This window comes from Urocitellus parryii, chromosome 2 (genome assembly GCF_045843805.1).
Source record: "Urocitellus parryii isolate mUroPar1 chromosome 2, mUroPar1.hap1, whole genome shotgun sequence".
Classification (NCBI taxonomy): domain Eukaryota; kingdom Metazoa; phylum Chordata; class Mammalia; order Rodentia; family Sciuridae; genus Urocitellus; species Urocitellus parryii.
Window position 1 is genome coordinate 31,768,108 of NC_135532.1, and position 10,849 is coordinate 31,778,956.

General features: G+C 38.8%; 1 pseudogene; it reads left to right on the plus strand.

Moving 5' to 3' along the window:
- The first annotated feature begins 7,965 nt into the window (after window positions 1-7,965).
- On the plus strand, window positions 7,966-10,621 carry LOC113187348 (proteasome subunit alpha type-2 pseudogene; annotated as a pseudogene).
- Window positions 10,622-10,849: the final 228 nt, after the last annotated feature.

Below are 10,849 nucleotides of genomic sequence, written 5' to 3' on the forward strand. Positions count from 1 at the left end.
ATATCCCAACAGTATTTTTTTTTTAATTCTTGAAGATACAGATGTTTATTGAGCACCTACTTCCCAGTCTCTCATGCCCTTGCCATAATATACATTGTGGACATTACCTGTTGACCTGTCTATCCTCTCGTGCTCATCTTCCAAAAGGAAATGCTATGTTTTACTCCTTTGCATACCTGTCTCCTCAATGTCTGCCACACAGCAGAGATCCAGTGGAACAATTTACACCACAAACATAAGAAGGCTTGTGGCTCCTGAGTAGTGCTGATTAACTTCGCTAAAGATGGGCAGGTTGATTCTTCTGGGCTGAGTTTTTAAAGTGGAAGGGTTTATTTGAACATCTAGCCATGGACAACTGCAGGAATGGAATATATAGAGAAATCGGCTGGTGACCTAAAAATTTGAGCCTTCAACAGAAACCATCTGTTGAAGTTCCCAAGTTTGCTTTCTATTCCCTCTGTTACCAGTGCCTCCAACTTTTCCCGGAATTCTTCATTTCTTGCCTGAATTTACTAATAACCTCTAAATTGGTCTCCCTAACTCTATTTTAGGATTCATTCCTTTCAGTCTACTGTCTTACATCTCTAGCATGGCCTCCGGCTTGATCTTTGTAAAAACAAATCCAATATTTGTTTATTTAAAATCCTTTAGGTACCTAAAATCTTTCAATGATCACTTGCATGAGGGAAAGAATATAAAAGCCTGAATTTTTCTGAACTATTTTGAATTTTCCTGGTCTCAGAAGTATTTTTCCATTCTGCTCAACCATAAGTTGAGGCTGACTTACTAAGAAACTTCTACTTGTACTATTCCCAGAGAAATTGCAGGAGTCCTTCCACTTTTATTCATATCTAGCAATATCACCAATACCCAGTTGTGCCAAAACTCTAACAGTGCGATGCTCAAAACTTTGCTCTGGCCTTTGTTGTCAGAATGTCTATTACCTGTCCTCACACTGCTACCTGTCCAAACATTTTCACTGCGTAATCATTTTGAGGCAACTACTTCACAGGCTGTCTTCCTTGCTGCCCACCAAGTCAGTAAGAGAAAAGTTTTCCTCCTTTTTTAAATGTGCTTGCTTCAACATATTTTATAAGTTTTATTCAGTGCTAGCTTCTGAAAGTCTAGAATAGTGCCTGACACACAGCATGTGTCTATTAAACATGTGCTGAATAAGTGAATTTGTATCTTCAATGTTCAGTATAATACTTGTGTATTAGAGAACCACAATACATGTTTTTCCAAATGTGTTTTAGTTTTAAATGGACACAATAACTTTATTTATTTTTTTATGTGGAGCTGAGGATCGAACTCAGTGCCTCACACGTGATAGGCAAGTGCTCTACCACTGAGCTACAACCCAGCCTTACAAAACAGGCTAACTGAATAAATTAATGGAGTGTTGAAAGGAGTTGAGATGCAGAATGACATAAAAGAACAAAGTATATAAAAGTGTCATTCTAGGTTCTACCTTCTTTCTCATGATCTATGTCTAATCAATCACCAAGCTGCCAGTCCACATCTTTAAGACCTTTTTGGTATTTTCTTTTCTACTACTTCTACTATTCCATGCAGGCCTTTGCTCTCCCTGTCCTGGACTATTATCGTCTTCTAGTTCCCATGCTTTCAGACTTGGTCTCCTCCAACTGATCCTTCTCTGATTAGTGATGCTTCTGAAATGCCAGGGGCATCACTCTTTTGATTGATGAATCCCACTCCCAGAGGGATGAAGTTGGGATTGTTTTGCAAGAACAAGTCCCTCCATGACCTGGCCTCTTTTCAGCCCCCATTCTACTTGATGCTCCTCCTACCTTAACCCACCTGTGCTCGGCACACTTGCCATTCAAACTGCAGCTGTTCTTCCAGCACATCTCTCTCAAGCTTCTGTATCTCTGTTCTTTCCTTGGAATAGCCCTCATCTACTTTGTATACATGACATCTTTTAATTGCCCTTCAGAATTTACCTTAAATATGACTTATTCCTTGAAATCCTCTTTAATTCCCAAGTAAACTTTGTTGTTTCTTCCCACACCTCCCAAAACACTCATCAACCTATATAGTACCATGTGTCTTCCTTCTGTGAGTTCTTTGAAGGCAGAGATGATGTCTTAATCACTTTTATATACCCACAGCTTAGCTCCATGGTTGCCATCCAATAGGGGCATAGTAAGCATAAAATATGTATGTATGCACATATATATTGATATCTCACTGTGCAAGTTCTTAATAAATAAATGTATATAAAATAAAGAAATTATTGGTAGTAAATAACATACACATATACATGTGTATATAATTTTACATGTAAATGTGAATGTGTGTTTACTACCAAGACCCTGCACATTAATCTGTACATATTGAAATCCTTAGTGGAAACTATTTAGCTTATTCGTGTTTACAAAGTCCATCTAGTATATTTCACATTTTAATGACAATTGTGAAGTCTTAGTTGACCCTTTCTTTGTGGGTTTCCTGGCAAGAGGTCAAGTATTTTAAGTATTTTAGTAGGTTAAACCTTGTGTTTTTATATTAAAATGCCCTTTTCTAGGCTGACCTTATTTTAACCCGTGTTTTTCTCCTTCTGCATTAAGTGCAGTTTACGTAAATTGTAGGAAGCCAGGTTTTATAATGGATTCAAAATGATACATTAATGTTCCTCATTTATTCATTCTATAAAGTAATATCAATGCTTCAGCAATTCTCTTTGAGTTCTCACTGCAACTGGGTTCATGGTTATCCTGAAAGGAAAGGTGAGATTCCAGTATGCTTTTTTTCTAAATTACAGAAGAGTAGGCTTACGGATTTTTAAAAGCCCTTCAGTCTTTCTTCATAAGCTATTATTAGGATGAAGAGTAACACCTCCCTGGCACCATTTTTAGTAGTTCCTGCAACTATCACTATCACTTCCTGCTTAAAAAGTAAAATGGAAAATAAGATAATATAATTTTAAAAAGAAGAAGAAGAAGCTGGGTGCAGTGGCGCATGCCTGTAATCCCAGCAGCTCAGGAGGCAGAGACAGGAGGATGGCAAGTTCAAAGTCAGCCTCAGCAAAAGCAAGGAGCTAAGAAACTCAGTGAGACCTTGTCTCTAAATAAAATACAAAATAGGGCTGGGATGTGCTCAGTGGTCAAGGGCCCCTGAGTTCAATCCCAGGTACCAAAAAAAAAAAAAAAAAGGAAACTGACTTGAGGATAATTTACCAAAAGGGTACTGATAATATTAAGCAATCTAGGTAGAATTACATTATGATCCTGAGAGTTATCTGTGAAAGCAGAGTCAAGAAAAAAGACAAAATTATATTCAGGAAGGAAACAAAGTTTGAAATGCAGAAGATATAGTATAGGGCCTAGGTGACAGAGCAAGGCAAGGGCTCTGATGGGCAGTGAAGATGGTCACTTTAAGCACCAAGAAACAAAGCACTGAGTGGGGAAGGTGAGCCTTGGCTGTTCAGGAAATTGTCATGAACACTCCTTGTTCAGGGTCCTGCCTGGACACATTTCTTAAAGGTACCATACCACATTCATCACCATCTGTGCACTCAGGGTAGCATGACAGTCAGAACAAGGTCAACATTTCTCCAAGTTTCTTTAGTAGAACTTTTACAGCTTCTGCGGGTGCTTTTGAGATAAAACACATGCTCCCTGTTAGACCTCTTCCACAGTTTAAGTATGGCCAGACCTCTGCAGACCTGGATAGCCAGGTTCAGGTGGTTTACCACCACTCCACTTCCATAACTACTGCTCAGGTCCTAGGGGAACTCATGGCCCAGGAAAGGTTCCAGCTGTTCCAAGCCTAGGAAGGCAGAACAAAATGCCAGATGGATAAATTTTCATAGAGATGGGAAACAGCCAATGGCAGCCCCTGGGATGAGACCAGGGAAGCCAGTTCTTCAGTTTTCAGCAGGGCCCCATGATATAAATTAGAGAGTGGAAACTCCCATGATTCCCACACACCAGGGGTTTCCTTGCAAGTACTCCTGTCCTGCAACTATCATCTGGTCTCTGCTGAACAAAAGTGAAACTTGCCCAGGCATGGTGTGCATACCTGTAATCCCAGCTACTTGGGAGGTGGAGGCAGGAGAACCCCAAGTTTGATGCCAGCCTCAGCAACTTTTGAGATCCTGCCTCAAATGTTAAAATTAAAAGAGCTCAGTGGTATAAGTCTTGCCTAATATGCAAGGCCCTGGGTTCAATTCCCAGCCCCCGCCCCTGAAAAAAACAAACAAAAACACAAGAGTGAGGCTCATTAATGGGATTATAGAATGTGTGACATGGGGTATAAATGTCTAATATCCTGTGCACCTGAAATGTGAGGGCCTAGGGCCCATTAAAAAAGTTAAAACTTATTACAGTAAGCTTCACTGGTGGGAAACCTCAAAGTCAAGGTGTCCAGTGAAATGCCCCCAATCAAAGTGCCAAAGATTGAAACCCTTGATTTCTAACTCTTCATTCATGCTTACCTTGGACACCAACAAAATTAATATCTTTGAATAAACATAGTCTAATCAAGATTGAAATAACTTCACTTAGTTAGCAGTGTGCAAATTCATCATGTCCAATCTTCACTATAATTTTCCCTTCATGAACCCCCTACCACAATCCTGTCTCCATTCTAGCTCTTTTAGTTTAGTTATTATAAGATCACTTTTTTTCCTTTAGCTTCTTGAGACAAAAGTCAATAGAAAAGGACATGTATCTAGGAATGGAAAAGGTTAGCACTGATAAAAGTGGCCGAGGGTAATGAATATTTAAAAGCCAAAAGATAATTAATGAGGATTCCTGCTTTTGAAGCCTCATTTTCCAGTCCAAAGCAGGAAAGCAACCAACTTAAGTTAAAATTCTCTGTGTATCATCATTTTTAACATGGCCAGACATTGACAGTTGGCTAAGGCTATATAAGTGGTGGTTCTTCATCTTCCCATAAGAAATAACTTCAGGGCTTCCTGATCTTGGGATCTCTGTAAAGGCAGATGAAGCCATGGCCATTTTAAGTTGCCACAGTGATATTCCTAGTCACCTTCAAATCACAAATGAGTGGGCCGATGAATGAGATCATCCCAAGGTCAAAATATGAATCTGGAGAAGTTTGTATGCCTTTTTAGTATGCTGATCCTCACCAAACTCTCCTTGGCTCCTGAGTCCGATCCTTTTACCAGCCTCTCATGGATCTTACCTGTCCTGCAGGTAAGTTCTTGCCAAGCTTTCCAAGGGGAGGAGCTAATCTTCTCTTAATCTTCACTAGAAGATAAACAGAGGAGGCAATAAGAACTCTCATAATACCATGATTTTGGGAGCTTATTTTGTAACAGTGGCCTTCCAGAGGTAGTATCTCCAACAAGTAATTCTGGGTCAGAAAAATTTCCAGTTCTTCACAGGGACAAAGAACCAATACAGATGTGACCTTTCTGGCAGAAAGGTCCTTGCCAAGTTCCTCAGAGGCATCTGATACTCTGTGTATATGTGGAAATCCTATAGCAGTAAGGAACTGTGGACCACTCACTCCTTCACCCTGTCATTTGACAAATAGTAATGGGAAGCCTACCATGTGAGGACCTGTCCTACGCGATAGAAATACAAAGGGAATCAAAATAGATATGTCACTGCCCTCACCCTACCTGCCTACAGTTACCACCCAGTTAATTCCTATCAGAATTTAGCACATTTGACAAACAGAAACAGAGAGGCTGGAGCTTGCTATCAATGGAGAGAGGGCTTAAATATGTTAGCGAGAAAAGCAGGGAGACAGAACATGTCAATAGTAAATTGTATTAGAACGTAAGCCTTGGAGTTTATTCAAAGCAAAATGAAAAATTATCAAAAGAGTTGAATAAGAGATTAGGCTAGCAGCTTCGGAAAATGGATTGTAGGTGGATGTTTTAGTCAGCTTTTGCATCACTGTGTCCAAAATACCTGACAAAAACAATGTAGAGAAGGAAAAGTTTATTTTGGCTCATGATTTCAGAGGTTCAGACCATGGTCCATTGACTCCATATCTCTGGGCCCATGGTGAGGCAGAACATCATGGCAGAACAGCATAGCATTAAAAAAAAAAAAGCAGCTCAGGACATGACAATAAGGTAGCATAGAGAGCTGTGCTCACCAGGGAAAAATATAAACCCCAAAGGCATGCCCCCAGCCACACCCTACCTGCCTACAGTTGCCACCCAGTTAATCCCTATCAGAGGATTAATGCACTGATTAGGTTAAGGCTCTCATAACCCAATCATTTCACCTCTAAACTTTCTTGCATTGTCTCCTACATAGGCTTTTGGGGAATACCTCATATCTAAATCAAGACAGTGGACAAGAATGACCAGAAGAGCCAAGCTATTAAAACAGGTGAGGCAAGAGATGATGGTTGCCTAAAATTTGGTGGAAACACTGGATAGATGAGAGATGGGCTTTGGAGTTAGAAACAACAGGACTTGATGCATTGGAGGTATGGATTGAAGAAGGGAAAGGAATCACAGATGACTGACAGGGATTCTCCTGTGCTTATAATTCCTGATATTCTCTTGAGCTCTTCAGAACCCACGGGCCTTGGGAGCCTGTAGTTGGCAGTTCTTGCCTGGATCCATTAGAGGCTTCCTTCTCCATGAGCAAAACCACTGAAGAGACTGATTTTAAATTTTCAACAGGGACTGGGAACTTCTTCTGAAAAGGCAGACAGAAATCAAAAAGCTCCTCCCTGTGCCAACTGCATTGACATTGACATGAGAAACTGACGCATTGCTTTGCATTGCTTCAGTGGAAGATTCCTACTGAACAACCCATAGCAGTTATCAAAAGATTTAAGAAAGATGTCAAAGAAGTCCAGTAAAATATTGGTGACTAAGAATTCTGATTGTACAGCTAGGCACACTTTATTTTTCTCTGCAAACTTTGGTACTTCATGATTGTTTTTTTGTCTTGAATGCGACATATGCCTATGAATGGGCTTAAATATAATTACAAATAAACATAGATTCTTTTCCAATAGTTATCATCATCACTATCTGGTACATCTCTGAAAGCAATCCCTGATATATTTTCCCCCATTCCCTCTTAAAACAATGCCATTGCCAAAGTTCAGTGAATTAAGAAATCATAACTTATTTGGAAACCATTTTAATATTTTACTTCTCTGAAAACACTTAAATAAAATCTATTTATATACTGCAGATAGTATTTCAATATCATTACAATAAGGTAGTAACTACTACTGGTCAAGAGAGGGAGGGATGAGTGTAGAAAGGTTGTCACAAGTCCTGCTGTCTTTGGACCTAAGACAAGGCAACATATCATGGTGGGGAATGCATGATGGAGAAAAGCTGTTCACCTAGTGGCCAGGGAGAAAAAAAGAGAAGAAGAAAAGTCTGGGGTCTCCATATCCCCTTTAAGAACACTCTCCTGATTACCCAACTTCTTCCCGTAGGTCCCACTTCTCATAGGTTTCACCACCTCCCAACAGAGCCACATAGGGGACTAAAGCTTTAACAAATGGGCCTTTGGGAGACTTTCCAAATTCAAACTATGGTAATAGCTTTCTCAGTCATATTTTTTGGCAAATTCAAACCTATCTGATTCTCAGCTTCAACATCACTCTATCAGGACCTGGGGGTGAAGAAGGCATTTCCTGTCTAACACCAAATTCCTCATTACACTTCCTTCTAGCCCCCTGTGCATTCCTTCATTGTATCCACCCAAACTATTATCATGCAGATAATTATTGGAGATTTAGGGGGTGGGCACTGATGTTAGTGATGTAGTGATCATCTCCCCAACTAGACTACAAATCAGAAGAGGGAAAATTATTTACCTCATACCCCGGCACTAACATAGTGTCTGGTATGCAACGTGGTTCAATAAATCTTTGTGGAGTGAATAACTTAAAATACAAATGCTAAAAAACACTTCAAGGTGGCTGAGGGTCAGACAGCAGCTGCCTTGTGAGATTAAAAGAGGGAAACATCAACCTGGATTTGGAATGGTTGCTATCAATGCCCTGAGGAGAAGAGCTGAGATGAAGGTGAACCTAGAAGGAAGAACAGGATTTGTTCCAGATGTCATGGGGGAAGAAAATATCCCTGGTGGGAGGAATTGGATAATGTGCATGGCAAATTGAGGAGACATAAGGACAATGGTGTGGTTGAAAGTGAGGATCCGAAGGGAACTAGTAGGATTAAGAAATTGGTCTAATTTAGGCAAAGAGCATAACATTTGTCTCTAGATCCCATTAAAGGTTTTTGAGCCAAGTAGGGTTATGTATACAAACCTGAGTTTTTAGCATTCAAACTACAAAACAGATGAAATAAAGGGTTTTATTCCAATAATGAAGATCTTTTGACTTTGCTCATTTAAAAAAAAAAAATCACTTTGGATAAGTTAAAATTTTTGTTTATAACTAAAATAGTTTGGTTACCACTTAACTAAAATGAATTTACTAAGAAGAAGCTAATAATAATAATAATAATAATAATAGACTAATAATAAAGAGCAGAGAGAATAAGTTTTAGCCACTGCTAACCAAAGATCATTTAAAAGCTAAGATAAAATAGTACTTCAATCCTGAGGCATGAAAACTGACATCTGTGATTTGGTTTACAAATTTTTACTTTACACAAAACTTTTCAGGACCACATCTGCTGCTTTTGGTAAAATGTCTTTCAGATTCTAACAGCTCTGTAGAGGAATATTCCAGAATATCTTTATTTTCATCAATATAGTCAATCAGTGACTCTGCTAATGGAAAAATAGACATTTAGCTCAGTGTTCAGCTGAGGACCCGGCCCTTCAAATGAAATTGATGTGTGCCATCCAGCCCCCTCCCTATCTCCCCAGGCTCAATGGATTTAGCTTCTACTTGTTGATTTCTCTTCTGCATCTCTTACTGTCCTGCAGAGTTGTCTATTCTTCACACCACTACATTTCCCCAAATGTAAAACAGGCAGCAAATTTTATTTTAAGAGCTGGTGAATTGATAATATATGAGAAAGAAATTATTAACATCCATGAAATTTGACATTCCCATTGCCTAAGACGAAACCTTTGATGGTTCCCTATATAGGCACACTGACTCCTAAACATACTCTTGAATCTCAGACCAATGCCCTCTTGAAGAGTAATTCTCCTTTCCAAACTCCATAAAATGCTGCTTCATCCCACTTTGGAGAAATCACATCTTTTGCCAAGAGCTCAGACCCACCTAGAAGTGCTCACTTCTACCATTTCCTCAAATTTAAGTTATTTAGGCTTAGTGGCAGCCCCACTAAGACCAACTAAATCTGATCTTTCATACTATGGAAATAATCATTAAGCTACCACTTCTCCAAAATGCTTTGAACCATAAGGGTCTAGGATTTTGGAATTTTTTCAAATTTTTTACATTAACATATATATAAAGAGATACTTCGGGGATGGAACCACAGTCCAAACCCAAAATTCCTTTACCTATACTAGTACTATCTATACTAGTCACTATAGTCACACTCAAGTGGTCTTCAGTAAATTACATTAAAACATATGCCTTTCTTTATAGATTAGCCTCTTGCAGATTTTAAAATATTATAAATTTCTGAAAATTCAATGCAAATTAATTTCAAACTAAAATTTTTAACCTACAAAAGTGCATAACTTCTTGAAGTCCATTAGAAAATGTTGAGAACTTTGCTAGAATCACAGCAACATAATTGACAGGTGTAGTAAGTACATAACCAATGAAAATTGACAAGACGATGGACACAAGAGACAAATCCATAGAAAACATTCACATTCAAGTACTTGGAGAGTCCTGAGCAAAAGCTGAAGACATTTTGCAAAAATGACCCTCTTTATGTTTATGCTTTGAAAGTCAAACTTGAAGGGAAGCAAGTTATATTTATGAGCATGTGATGCTGTTAGAATATTCACATCTAAAAAAGTCAACAATTGGGCTCTCCGAGTAAGATGACGAGCACAAATACAGCTTTTTGCTGACTACATTCAGCCCATCTGGTAAACTTGTCCAGTTTTGAATATGCTTTGGCTGCTGTAGCTGGAGGAGCCCCTTCAGTGGGAATTAAAGCTGCAAATGGTGTGGTATTAGCAACTGAGAAGAAACCGAAACCCACTCTGTATGATGAGCAAAGTGTACACAAAGTGGAACCAATTACCAAACATATAGGTTTGATCTAGTGTCATGGATTACATGCCAGATTATAGAATGCTTATGCACAGAGCTCAAAAACTTACTCAGCAATATTATCTTGTTTACCAAGAACCCATTCCCACTGCTCAGCAGGTACAGAGGGTAGCTTCTATGATGCAAGAATACACCCAGGCAGGTAGTGGTCATCCATTTGGAGTTTCTTATTTGTGGATGGAAGGAGGGATGACCATATTTATTTCAGTCAGATCCATCAGACTTTGCCTGGAAGGCCATAGCTGTGGGAAAAAACTATGTGATTGGAAAAACATTCCTTGAGAAAAGATACCATGAAGATTTGGAACTTGAAGACGCCATTCATACAGACTTCTTAACCCTAAAGGAAAGTTTTGAAGGGCAAATGACAGAAGACAACATTGAAGTTGGAATCTGCAATGAAGCTGGATTTAGGCAGCTTGCTCCAACTGAAGTTAAGGATTACTTGGCTGCTATAGTGTAATAATGAAGTGATTGAGCAATCCAGAAATTCAGATAATCTATCTACTTAAACATATTTAAAGAATGTTTTAATTTGAAGACTGTGCATACTTATTTCTGCATGGTTTAATGGACTGATGTTTTTTAAAATGACACTTACAAATCATAATAAACTCTTAAATTAAAAAAAAGTCAACAATGATTCATTCTTTACCATCCTAAAAATTAGCATATAGTTCACATTTTGAAG